Source organism: Amblyomma americanum, chromosome 11 (genome assembly GCF_052857255.1).
Source record: "Amblyomma americanum isolate KBUSLIRL-KWMA chromosome 11, ASM5285725v1, whole genome shotgun sequence".
Classification (NCBI taxonomy): Eukaryota; Metazoa; Arthropoda; class Arachnida; order Ixodida; family Ixodidae; genus Amblyomma; species Amblyomma americanum.
In genome coordinates, this window is record NC_135507.1 from 8041991 (window position 1) to 8055681 (window position 13691).

The 13691-nt window shown below is 75.0% G+C and overlaps 1 long non-coding RNA gene across 1 annotated transcript in view; it reads right to left on the minus strand.

Annotated features, from left to right (window-relative positions):
- Window positions 1–1349: 1349 nt before the first annotated feature.
- The window catches only part of LOC144109515 (uncharacterized), a 36953-nt gene continuing 24611 nt past the window's right edge, over window positions 1350–13691 (minus strand). Inside the window, exon 5 of the long non-coding RNA XR_013309614.1 lies at window positions 1350–1716. This is a non-coding gene — a long non-coding RNA (uncharacterized LOC144109515). The remainder of the gene's footprint in view (window positions 1717–13691) is intronic.

The following is a 13691-nucleotide window of genomic DNA, read 5'->3' on the forward strand; positions in this document are numbered from 1 at the left end:
AGATAGTGATGTCGACATCAAGCCATTTTACGCTACTTCGTATTGCGCTAGGTAGATATGATTGAATGAGTACAACAGCAGCCAGGACGTGGCCCTGTGGTACTTCAGCGCTCGTTCCTAGGTATGGAAGGTTTTTTATATTCTTCCGCGTGTCTGCCGAGAGCGTGGTTAACTATACCGTCTTTTAAAGATGGATTAGGAGCCTACGTGTGCAGTTATATATCGCATGAGCAGTAATAAGCGGACGATGAGACGGTATGAGCCTCTCCGTGCAGAAATGGGCTTCTGTGATCCGTGGTTTTCTCTGGTTGTACCAGAAGTTCTCGCGCTAAAGAAACATTAGAACACACCCTCCAACTTCAATCTTTTTTTAATTTCACATTGAATGTATTTGTGCGCACTGCGGCGGTCTGCCGTGCCGTCCTTTTCGAAAGTAAGAGTGGCGTGCAGACAGACGCAGTCTGCACGCCACTCTCACGACTGGAAAGGACGGCATGCACGGACTTCACGGACATGCACGGACACGCCACTTCAGGTGCGACTGCACCAGGGAGAAAAAAAAAACGAGTGAAAGCAGAACGGGAGTGCCCTCCGGGAACAATTCCACAGGAAGCAGCGGCAGGCATCCGCCCTTTGGATGCCCGGGGGACAGCGAGAGGAGATGATGTGTCATAAAGACACACCACCTCGCCTTGTCCACCACACAGAGCGGCCGAGTGTACAGCCGGGCGTCAAATCGCCCGGAGCGACCCTAGACGAAATCTCAGTCCCCACAGCGCAGCGACCGCTGGCATCAGCAGCACTGCAGACGCTGGGATTCGATCCAGGGTCTTCGCGAATGCGTGAGCAAAGCTCAGGCATGTTACCCACTCGGCTACCCTGCGGCACGGCTTCGTCGTGCTTCCAGCCAGTGCTGGAGCGAGAGGAACACGCTGGGCCGAAACGGCGCATGCGCAGTGTCGCTACACCGTTGGGCGACGGCGATGCAATCGCGATAACGACGAGCATAATGCGCGATATCGTGCGCACCTGCTGCACGGTCTTTTCGCGTCGCGGTGCAGACGTGTGGGACGCAAAAGCATTCACTGCCAGCAGCGGAGCACACATAACAGCGGAATAGGATAAGTTGACTGCTGATTTCGCCATGATTGAACGTTTGCAGCGGCAAGGAGATGGTATGAATTGTTTCTCGCCTACCGCAGGCACAGGTAGTAGCACACTGTGGATAGTGGTGGCGGAGATTTATTAAATGTTTTACAAATTCCACCACACCTTCCAAGCGCCTCCAATTTTCGGAAATAAAAACACCAAAAACAAAAACGATCGTCTTGGACGTCCAGACGATTCGTAACTCTTCGTTGTTAATTAGGAGGAGTTGCTATAGGTGCATATACATATGCGCATACAAAAAAGAATAAATTAAGGGCGCCCTGAAGCTAACCCTGAAGCCATGACACGACGACGTTAACTTTTATTTGCTACTGTACTGTACATGGGAGAAAACTATTTATTGTCCTTAAAGTAAATTTGTAGACGCGGACATGAATAAAACTGCGAAGAAAAGCAGACATTGCCGAGCTGCAATAAACCGACGTAATCCAACGCATCTGCAGCTCCAATTCAGTGCAGGGCCTTTTCGGAGCGCAGAGGACCTCTCTCCATCGATAGAATATCGATCTTTTCCTTATGCTCCGCTCCCTTCTGGAATTTTTACGCCTGGAAAGGAGGAGAACACACATTAGCATCTTTATTCAAAACGCGACAAAGACGAGGACGGAACAACTAGGCGAACGCTTGCGCTGAATTTATCTATTTATTTCAGTTACCCTCTTGGCCCCGAGAGCGATACAGTACAAAACAACAAAAAATAAGAAAGGAACAGGAAAATAGAAATACAGGAGAGAACTGGGGAGTAATCTCGTCTGAAAACCGGTAACCTAAAATACTAACAGCGCCTGGGAAACGTGGCTAAGTGGCAACACTCGTCAATGTTTGTCGTTAAAAACGAAGAGAGTAGAACGCAACATGAAACTACATAAAACACACAATATAACTGAAAACGGTCGAACTTAAGGAGTTAGAAAAAAACTTCTATGCGTTATAATGCAAACATAGGTTTTTCCTAAACACCTCTATATTGTTATTAATCACCAGTGCGGCAGGCAGAGGATGGCAACTAAAGATTTATAACTAGGGACGACGTTTATAGATTTTCGCGCAAAACGAATGCACAAAAACCACTGAATCGCATTTTCTGTGGTATTTTTTCTGTAAATACAGTTGGCGTCTCCTCTCCTTTCCAGGTAGGGTTTAGGACCTCGTCATTCGTTCATACACTTCTGCCGCAGCGTAGCAGCGAAAGCCGGACAGGAAGACCCGTGCTGGTGGAGAGTACCAGCTGCAGATATGAGATGGAAATCAATATTGGAATTATTATTGGAATCCGGAGAGGCCTAGAGCACCAAATTACGGTAGGATTTAACCACCCTACTCTACATCAAAATGTTCAAGCGAGTGTAATACTACAGAACATCGCTGGCTTACATTGCGGGCATGGGGGTTGCAGTGCGAAGCCAGATGACGTCTTACCTTAAATTTCAGTGGGCGAGGAAAAGAATGGAGGGCGTTTTTTTCGAATGCCTTGTAAGCCACAGGTAGATCCACAAAGCCGCGCCATTCTCCATGAGAGACACCTCTCCCGCGCCACAGAGAAGCTCTCCTCAGGAAGACCTCCTCCCGAATTTACTCACACAGGAGACACTAGGTCTGCCGGTACCGAACTGTAAGTAGACGAGAGGGACGTATGTTACGGAGTTTCCACTGCAATATAATATGGACGAAAGGTGAGGACAGGTCGCCCGCCTTGCAGCTCGCCTGCAGGTCTCCCGGCCACCGCTCGTCCCTACCTGGCTCGCAACAGGTCGGCGTCTATTCTTCGCCCACGAACACGTCGGAAAAAAGGTAGGCCTCCTGACTACGCGCAAGTCGTAGACGGTCATCTGTTCAACAGGACAGGTCGCGCTCTCCGTCTCCCATGCGTCGCCCGCCCGACAGCTTCGTCCACCCCTCTGCGTGTAGCCCGCGCGACAGGTAGGTCCACCCGTCTGCGCGTCCGCCCGCGCGACAGGTCGGTCTCCGACCGTCCGCGCGTCGCCCGCGCAACAGGTAGATCCACCCGTCTGCGCGTCGCCCGCGCGACAGGTCGGTCTCCGACCGTCCGCGCGTCGCCCGCGCAACAGGTAGATCCACCCGTCTGCTCGTCGCCCCGCGCGACAGGTCAGTGTCCGACCGTCCGCGCGTCGCCCCGCGCGTCGCACCATCCGCCCTTCGCGACACACGGTGCCCCTTGACACCGCGTCGCCTTTCCGCGCGACACGTGCCCCGTCCGGTGCCCCCCGCGACATGATCGCCGCCCCCTCCTCTCCGCGTGACACGCCGCGCCCCATTCCCTGCTTCCCCTGCGCGACACGTTCCCCCCTGCCCGCGTCCGCGTCGCCCCCCCCCCCCTGCTCCACGTCCGCGCGACACGTGCCCCCTGCCACTCGGTGCCCCCGCGACACGACCGCACCGCCCCCCCGTCTCCGCGGGACACGCCGCGACCCCCTGCACGACATGTGCCCCCCTGCCCGTGTCCGCCGCGCGACACCGCCCGTCAGTGCCCCTACCCGTGTACGCGTCGCCCGCGCGACACCCCGCGCCCCATCCCCGCTCCTCATCCGCGTGAAACGCCTTCCCCGCGTCCGCCGCGCGACCCGTGCCCCCTGCCCCTCCGTGCCCCCCGCGACACCACCGCCCCGCCCCCCTTCCCCGTGTCCCCGTCCCCCCGCGCGACACGTGACACGACCGCCGCCCCCTGCACGACACGTGCCCCCCCTGCCCGTGTCCGCGTCGTCCCGCGTCCCCCGCGCGCCACGCGCCCCCCTGCCCGTCGGTGCCCCGGCCCGTGTCCGCGTCCCCCCGCGCGCCACGCGCCCCCCCCTCCTCGTCGGTGCCCCGGCCCATGTCCGCGTCGTCCGCGCGCCACGCGCCCCCTTTCCCGTCCGTGCCCCCCCTTCCCGTCCGTGCCCCGGCCCGTGTCCGCGCGCCACGCGCCCCCCTGCCCGTCGGTGCCCCGGCCCGTGTCTGCGTCCCCCGCGCGCCACGCGCCCCCTTCCCGTCCGTGCCCCCCTTCCCGTCCGTGCCCCGGCCCGTGTCCGCGTCCCCCGTCGGTGCCCCTGCCCGTGTCCGCGTCCCCCGCGCGCCACGCGCCCCCCTGCCCGTCGGTGCCCCCGGCCCGTGTCCGCGTCCCCCGCGCGCCCCCCTGCCCGTCGGTGCCCCGGCCCGTGTCCGCGTCCCCCGCGCGCGCCCCCCTTCCCGTCCGTGCCCCGGCCCGTGTCCGCGTCCCCCGTCGGTGCCCCTGCCCGTGTCCGCGTCCCCCGCGCGCCACGCGCCTCTTCCCGTCCGTGCCCCGGCCCGTGTCCGCGCGCCCCCCCTCCTCGTCGGTGCCCCGGCCCGTGTCCGCGCGCCCCCCCTCCTCGTCGGTGCCCCTGCCCGTGTCCGCGCGCCACGCGCCCCCCTCCCCGTCGGTGCCCCCGGCCCGTGTCCGCGTCCCCCCGCGCGCCCCCGCTTCCCGTCGGTGCCCCGGCCCGTGTCCGCGCGCGCCCCCCTTCCCGTCCGTGCCCCGGCCCGTGTCCGCGCGCCACGCGCCCCCTCCCGTCCGTGCCCCTGCCCGTGTCCGCGCGCCACGCGCCCCCTTCCCGTCCGTGCCCCGGCCCGTGTCCGCGCGCCCCCCTCCTCGTCGGTGCCCCGGCCCGTGTCCGCGCGCCCCCCTCCTCGTCGGTGGCCCCGGCCCGTGTCCGCGCGTCCCCCCTCCCCGTCGGTGCCCCGGCCCATGTCCGCGCGCCCCCCCTTCCCGTCCGTGCCCCGGCCCGTGTCCGCGCGCCCCCCTCCTCGTCGGTGCCCCTGCCCGTGTCCGCGCGCCACGCGCCCCCCTCCCCGTCGGTGCCCCGGCCCGTGTCCGCGTCCCCCGCGCGCCCCGCTTCCCGTCGGTGCCCCGGCCCGTGTCCGCGCGCCCCCCCTTCGCGTCCGTGCCCCGGCCCCGTGTCCGCGCGCCCCCCCTTCCCGTCCGTGCCCCTGCCCGTGTCCGCGCGCCACGCGCCCCCCTCCCGTCCGTGCCCCTGCCCGTGTCCGCGTCCCCCGCGCGCCACGCGCCCCCTTCCCGTCCGTGCCCCGGCCCGTGTCCGCGCGCCCCCCTCCTCGTCGGTGCCCCGGCCCGTGTCCGCGCGCCCCCCCTCCTCGTCGGTGCCCCGGCTCGTGTCCGCGCGCCACGCGCCCCCCTCCTCGTCGGTGCCCCTGCCCGTGTCCGCGCGCCACGCGCCCCCCTTCCCGTCCGTGCCCCGGCCCGTGTCCGCGCGCCCCCCCTCCTCGTCGGTGCCCCTGCCCGTGTCCGCGCGCCCCCCTCCTCGTCGGTGCCCCGGCCCGTGTCCGCGCGCCACGCGCCCCCCCTTCCCGTCCGTGCCCCGGCCCGTGTCCGCGCGCCCCCCTCCTTGTCGGTGCCCCTGTCCGTGTCCGCACGCCACGCGCCCTCCTGCCCGTCGGTGCCCCGGCCCGTGTCCGCACGCCACGCGCCCCCTTCCCGTCCGTGCCCCGGCCCGTGTCCGCGCGCCCCCCTTCCCGTCCGTGCCCCTGCCCGTGTCCGCGCGCCACGCGCCCCCCTCCCGTCCGTGCCCCTGCCCGTGTCCGCGTCCCCCGCGCGCCACGCGCCTCTTCCCGTCCGTGCCCCGGCCCGTGTCCGCGCGCCCCCCTCCTCGTCGGTGCCCCGGCCTGTGTCCGCGCGCCCCCCTCCTCGTCGGTGCCCCTGCCCGTGTCCGCGCGCCACGCGCCCCCCTCCCCGTCGGTGCCCCGGCCCGTGTCCGCGTCCCCCGCGCGCCCCGCTTCCCGTCGGTGCCCCGGCCCGTGTCCGCGCGCCCCCTTCCCGTCCGTGCCCCTGCCCGTGTCCGCGCGCCACGCGCCCCCCTCCCGTCCGTGCCCCTGCCCGTGTCCGCGTCCCCCGCGCGCCACGCGCCCCCTTCCCGTCCGTGCCCCGGCCCGTGTCCGCGCGCCCCCCTCCTCGTCGGTGCCCCGGCCCGTGTCCGCGCGCCCCCCTCCTCGTCGGTGCCCCGGCTCGTGTCCGCGCGCCACGCGCCCCCCTCCTCGTCGGTGCCCCTGCCCGTGTCCGCGCGCCACGCGCCCCCCTTCCCGTCCGTGCCCCGGCCCGTGTCCGCGCGCCCCCCTCCTCGTCGGTGCCCCTGCCCGTGTCCGCGCGCCCCCCTCCTCGTCGGTGCCCCTGCCCGTGTCCGCGCGCCCCCCTCCTCGTCGGTGCCCCGGCCCGTGTCCGCGCGCCACGCGCCCCCCTTCCCGTCCGTGCCCCGGCCCGTGTCCGCGCGCCCCCCTCCTTGTCGGTGCCCCTGTCCGTGTCCGCACGCCACGCGCCCTCCTGCCCGTCGGTGCCCGGCCCGTGTCCGCACGCCACGCGCCCCCTTCCCGTCCGTGCCCCGGCCCGTGTCCGCGCGCCCCCCCTTCCCGTCCGTGCCCCTGCCCGTGTCCGCGCGCCACGCGCCCCCCTCCCGTCCGTGCCCCTGCCCGTGTCCGCGTCCCCCGCGCGCCACGCGCCTCTTCCCGTCCGTGACCCGGCCCGTGTCCGCGCGCCCCCCTCCTCGTGTCGGTGCCCCGGCCCGTGTCCGCGCGCCCCCCTCCTCGTCGGTGCCCCTGCCCGTGTCCGCGCGCCACGCGCCCCCCCTCCCCGTCGGTGCCCCGGCCCGTGTCCGCGTCCCCCGCGCGCCCCGCTTCCCGTCGGTGCCCCGGCCCGTGTCCGCGCGCCCCCCTTCCCGTCCGTGCCCCGGCCCGTGTCCGCGCGCCACGCGCCCCCCTCCCGTCCGTGCCCCTGCCCGTGTCCGCGCGCCACGCGCCCCCTCCCCGTCGGTGCCCGGCCCGTGTCCGCGCGCCCCCCCTTCCCGTCCGTGCCCCGGCCCGTGTCCGCGCGCCCCCCTCCTCGTCGGTGCCCCTGCCCGTGTCCGCGCGCCACGCGCCCCCCTCCCCGTCGGTGCCCCGGCCCGTGTCCGCGTCCCCCGCGCGCCCCGCTTCCCGTCGGTGCCCCGGCCCGTGTCCGCGCGCCCCCCTTCCCGTCCGTGCCCCGGCCCGTGTCCGCGCGCCACGCGCCCCCTCCCGTCCGTGCCCCTGCCCGTGTCCGCGCGCCCCCCTCCTCGTCGGTGCCCCGGCCCGTGTCCGCGCGCCCCCCCTTCCCGTCCGTGCCCCGGCCCGTGTCCGCGCGCCACGCGCCCCCTCCCGTCCGTGCCCCTGCCCGTGTCCGCGCGCCCCCCTCCTCGTCGGTGCCCCGGCCCGTGTCCGCGCGCCCCCCTCCTCGTCGGTGCCCGGCCCGTGTCCGCGCGCCCCCCTCCCCGTCGGTGCCCCGGCCCGTGTCCGCGCGCCCCCCCTTCCCGTCCGTGCCCCGGCCGTGTCCGCGCGCCCCCCTCCTCGTCGGTGCCCCTGCCCGTGTCCGCGCGCCACGCGCCCCCCTCCCCGTCGGTGCCCCGGCCCGTGTCCGCGTCCCCCGCGCGCCCCGCTTCCCGTCGGTGCCCCGGCCCGTGTCCGCGCGCCCCCCTTCCCGTCCGTGCCCCGGCCCGTCTCCGTGCGCCCCCCTCCTCGTCGGTGCCCCGGCCCGTGTCCGCGTCCCCCGCGCGCCCCCTTCCCGTCCGTGCCCCGGCCCGTGTCCGCGCGCCCCGCTTCCCGTCGGTGCCCCTGCCCGTGTCCGCGTCCCCCGCGCGCCCCCCTTCCCGTCGGTGCCCCGGCCCGTGTCCGCGTCCCCCGCGCGCCCCCCTTCCCGTCGGTGCCCCGGCCCGTGTCCGCGTCCCCCGCGCGCCCCCCTTCCCGTCCGTGCCCCTGCCCGTGTCCGCGTCCCCCGCGCCCCCCTTCCCGTCCGTGCCCCTGCCCGTGTCCGCGTCCCCCGCGCGCCACGCGCCCCCCTCCTCGTCGGTGCCCCGGCCCGTGTCCCCCGCGTGGCGCGCGGGGGACGCGGACACGGGCAGCGGCACGGACGGGAAGGGGGCACCGACGCGCGGGGGACGCGGACACGGGCAGGGGCACGGACGGGAAGGGGGGCGCGTGGCGCGCGGACACGGGCAGGGGCACGGACGGGGGGCGCGCGGCGCGCGGACACGGGCAGGGGCACGGACGGGAAGGGGGGCGCGCGGACACGGGCCGGGGCACCGACGGGGAGGGGGGCGCGTGGCGCGCGGACACGGGCCGGGGCACGGACGGGAAGGGGGGGCGCGCGGACACGGGCCGGGGCACGGACGGGAAGCGGGGCGCGCGGACACGGGCCGGGGCACGGACGGGAAGGGGGGCGCGTGGCGCGCGGACACGGGCCGGGGCACCGACGAGGAGGGGGGGCGCGCGGACACGGGCCGGGGCACGGACGGGAAGGGGGCGCGTGGACACGGGCCGGGGCACGGACGGGAGGGGGGCGCGTGGCGCGCGGACACGGGCCGGGGCACGGACGGGAAGGGGGGCGCGCGGACACGGGCCGGGGCACGGACGGGAAGGGGGCGCGTGGCGTGCGGACACGGGCCGGGGCACCGACGGGCAGGAGGGCGCGTGGCGTGCGGACACGGACAGGGGCACCGACAAGGAGGGGGGCGCGCGGACACGGGCAGGGGCACGGACGGGAAGGGGGGCGCGTGGCGCGCGGACACGGGCAGGGGCACCGACGAGGAGGGGGGCGCGCGGACACGGGCCGGGGCACCGACGAGGAGGGGGGCGCGCGGACACGGGCAGGGGCACGGACGGGAGGGGGGCGCGTGGCGCGCGGACACGGGCAGGGGCACGGACGGGAAGGGGGGCGCGCGGACACGGGCCGGGGCACGGACGGGAAGGGGGCGCGTGGCGTGCGGACACGGGCCGGGGCACCGACGGGCAGGAGGGCGCGTGGCGTGCGGACACGGACAGGGGCACCGACAAGGAGGGGGGCGCGCGGACACGGGCCGGGGCACGGACGCGAAGGGGGGCGCGCGGACACGGGCCGGGGCACCGACGAGGAGGGGGGGCGCGCGGACACGGGCCGGGGCACCGACGAGGAGGGGGGGCGCGCGGACACGGGCCGGGGCACCGACGGGAAGCGGGGCGCGCGGGGGACGCGGACACGGGCCGGGGCACGGACGGGAAGGGGGCGCGTGGCGCGCGGGGGACGCGGACACGGGCAGGGGCACGGACGGGAAGCGGGGCGCGCGGGGGACGCGGACACGGGCCGGGGCACCGACGGGAAGGGGGGCGCGCGGACACGGGCCGGGGCACCGACGAGGAGGGGGGGCGCGCGGACACGGGCCGGGGCACCGACGAGGAGGGGGGGCGCGCGGACACGGGCCGGGGCACGGACGGGAAGGGGGCGCGTGGCGCGCGGGGGACGCGGACACGGGCAGGGGCACGGACGGGAGGGGGGCGCGTGGCGCGCGGACACGGGCAGGGGCACCGACGGGAAGCGGGGCGCGCGGGGGACGCGGACACGGGCCGGGGCACCGACGAGGAGGGGGGCGCGCGGACACGGGCCGGGGCACGGACGGGAAGGGGGGCGCGTGGCGCGCGGACACGGGCAGGGGCACCGACGAGGAGGGGGGGCGCGCGGACACGGGCCGGGGCACCGACGAGGAGGGGGGCGCGCGGACACAGGCCGGGGCACGGACGGGAGGGGGGCGCGTGGCGCGCGGACACGGGCAGGGGCACGGACGGGAAGGGGGGCGCGTGGCGCGCGGACACGGGCCGGGGCACCGACGAGGAGGGGGGCGCGCGGACACGGGCAGGGGCACCGACGAGGAGGGGGGCGCGCGGACACGGGCCGGGGCACGGACGGGAAGGGGGGCGCGTGGCGCGCGGACACGGGCAGGGGCACCGACGGGAAGCGGGGCGCGCGGGGGACGCGGACACGGGCCGGGGCACCGACGGGGAGGGGGGGCGCGTGTCGCGCGGACACGGGCCGGGGCACCGACGAGGAGGGGGGCGCGCGGACACGGGCCGGGGCACCGACGAGGAGGGGGCGCGCGGACACGGGCCGGGGCACGGACGGGAAGAGGCGCGTGGCGCGCGGGGGACGCGGACACGGGCAGGGGCACGGACGGGAGGGGGGCGCGTGGCGCGCGGACACGGGCAGGGGCACGGACGGGAAGGGGGGCGCGCGGACACGGGCCGGGGCACGGACGGGAAGGGGGCGCGTGGCGTGCGGACACGGGCCGGGGCACCGACGGGCAGGAGGGCGCGTGGCGTGCGGACACGGACAGGGGCACCGACAAGGAGGGGGGCGCGCGGACACGGGCCGGGGCACGGACGGGAAGGGGGGCGCGTGGCGCGCGGACACGGGCAGGGGCACCGACGAGGAGGGGGGCGCGCGGACACGGGCCGGGGCACGGACGGGAAGGGGGGGGGGGCGCGTGGCGCGCGGACACGGGCAGGGGCACCGACGAGGAGGGGGGCGCGTGGCGCGCGGACACGAGCCGGGGCACCGACGAGGAGGGGGGCGCGCGGATACGGGCCGGGGCACCGACGGGAAGGGGGGCGCGCGGGGGACGCGGACACGGGCCGGGGCACCGACGGGAAGGGGGGCGCGCGGGGGACGCGGACACGGGCAGGGGCACCGACGGGAAGCGGGGCGCGCGGACACGGGCCGGGGCACGGACGGGAAGGGGGCGCGCGGGGGACGCGGACACGGGCCGGGGCACCGACGAGGAGGGGGGCGCACGGAGACGGGCCGGGGCACGGACGGGAAGGGGGCGCGTGGCGCGCGGGGGACACGGGCAGGGGCACGGACGGGAAGGGGGGGCGCGCGGACACGGGCCGGGGCACCGACGGGGAGGGGGGCGCGTGGCGCGCGGGGGACGCGGACACGGGCAGAGGCACTGACGGGAAGGGGGCGCGTGGCGCGCGGGGGACGCGGACACAGGCAGGGGCACGGACGGGAAGGGGGGCGCGTGGCGCGCGGACACGGGCAGGGGCACGGACGGGAAGGGGGGCGCGCGGACACGGGCCGGGGCACTGACGAGGAGGGGGGCGCGCGGACACGGGCCGGGGCACCGACGAGGAGGGGGGCGCGCGGACACGGGCCGGGGCACCGACGAGGAGGGGGGCGCGCGGACACGGGCCGGGGCACCGACGAGGAGGGGGGCGCGTGGCGCGCGGGGGACGCGGACACGGGCAGGGGCACGGACGGGAAGGGGGCACCGACGCGCGGGGGACGCGGACACGGGCAGGGGCACGGACGGGAAGGGGGGCGCGTGGCGCGCGGACACGGGCAGGGGCACGGACGGGAAGGGGGGGCGCGCGGCGCGCGGACACGGGCAGGGGCACGGAAGGGGGGCGCGTGGCGCGCGGACACGGGCCGGGGCACCGACGAGGAGGGGGGCGCGTGGCGCGCGGGGGACGCGGACACGGGCAGGGGCACGGACGGGAAGGGGGGCGCGTGGCGCGCGGACACGGGCCGGGGCACCGACGGGAAGGGGGGCGCGTGGCGCGCGGACACGGGCCGGGGCACGGGGGGGCACCGACGGGCAGGGGGGCGCGTGTCGCGCGGGGGACGCGGACACGGGCAGGGGCACCGACGGGCAGGGGGGCGCGTGGCGCGCGGACACGGGCCGGGGCACCGACGGGCAGGGGGGCGCGTGGCGCGCGGGCACGGGCAGGGGCACCGATGAGCAGGGGGGCGCGTGGCGCGCGGGGGACGCGGACACGGGCAGGGGCACGGACGGGAAGGGGGCGCGTGTCGAGCGGGGGACGCGGACACGGGCAGGGGCACGGACGGGAAGGGGGCGCGTGTCGAGCGGGGGACGCGGACACGGGCGGGGGCACCGACGGGCAGGGGGGCGGGGGACGCGGACACGGGCAGGGGCACCGACGGGCAGGGGGGCGCGTGGCGCGCGGACACGGGCCGGGGCACCGACGGGAAGGGGGGCGCGCGGGGGACGCGGACACGGGCCGGGGCACCGACGGGAAGGGGGGCGCGCGGGGGACGCGGACACGGGCAGGGGCACGGACGGGAAGGGGGCGCGTGGCGCGCGGGGGACGCGGACACGGGCCGGGGCACCGACGGGAAGGGGGGCGCGCGGGGGACGCGGACACCGGCAGGGGCACCGACGAGGAGGGGGGCGCGTGGCGCGCGGACACGGGCCGGGGCACCGACGAGGAGGGGGGCGCGCGGCGCGCGGGGGACGCGGACACGGGCAGGGGCACGGACGGGAAGGGGGGCGCGCGGGGGACGCGGACACGGGCCGGGGCACCGACGAGGAGGGGGGCGCGCGGCGCGCGGGGGACGCGGACACGGGCAGGGGCACGGACGGGAAGGGGGGCGCGTGGCGCGCGGACACGGGCAGGGGCACGGAAGGGGGGCGCGTGGCGCGCGGACACGGGGCACCGACGAGGAGGGGGGCGCGCGGGGGACGCGGACACGGGCAGGGGCACCGACGAGGAGGGGGGCGCACGGAGACGGGCCGGGGCACGGACGGGAAGGGGGCGCGTGGCGCGCGGGGGACGCGGACACAGGCAGGGGCACGGACGGGAAGGGGGGCGCGTGGCGCGCGGACACGGGCAGGGGCACGGAAGGGGGGCGCGGGGGACGCGGACACGGGCCGGGGCACCGACGGGAAGGGGGGCGCGCGGGGGACGCGGACACGGGCCGGGGCACCGACGGGAAGGGGGGCGCGCGGGGGACGCGGACACGGGCAGGGGCACGGACGGGAAGGGGGGCGCGCGGGGGACGCGGACACGGGCCGGGGCACCGACGGGAAGGGGGGCGCGCGGGGGACGCGGACACGGGCAGGGGCACGGACGGGAAGGGGGGCGGGGGACGCGGACACGGGCCGGGGCACCGACGGGAAGGGGGGCGCGCGGGGGACGCGGACACCGGCAGGGGCACCGACGAGGAGGGGGGCGCGTGGCGCGCGGACACGGGCCGGGGCACCGACGAGGAGGGGGGCGCGCGGCGCGCGGGGGACGCGGACACGGGCAGGGGCACGGACGGGAAGGGGGGCGGGGGACGCGGACACGGGCAGGGGCACCGACGGGCAGGGGGGGCGCGTGGCGCGCGGACACGGGCCGGGGCACCGACGGGCAGGGGGGGCGCGTGGCGCGCGGACACGGGCCGGGGCACCGACGGGCAGGGGGGCGCGTGGCGCGCGGGGGACGCGGACACGGAGCGCGGGGTGGGTGGCGCGACGTGCGGAGACGCTGCACCGACCTCTCGCGAGGGCGACGCCGAGACAGGAAGGGGGAGACGCGGAAACGGGGGAGGGTACGTGACGCGCGGGCGACTTCGAGACAGGGGTAGGAACGAACGAGTCGCACGGGCGACTCGCGAAGGCGGGGGGCCGACCTGTCGCGCGGGCGACGCGCAGACGGGTGGACCTACGTGTTGCCCGGGCGACGCGCGGACGGTCGGGGACCGACCTGTCGCGCGGGCGACGCGCAGACAGGTGGGTCTACCTGTTGCGCGGGCGACGCGCGGACGGTCGGGGACCGACCTGTCACGCGGGCGACGCGCAGACGGGTGGACCTACCTGTTGCGCGGGCGACGCGCGGATGGTCGGGGACCGACCTGTCGCGCGGGCAACGCATGGGAGACGCGGGGACGGAGAGCGCTACCTTTCCTTTTGAGCAGATGACCGTCTACGACTGACGCGTAGTCAGGAGGCCTACCTTTT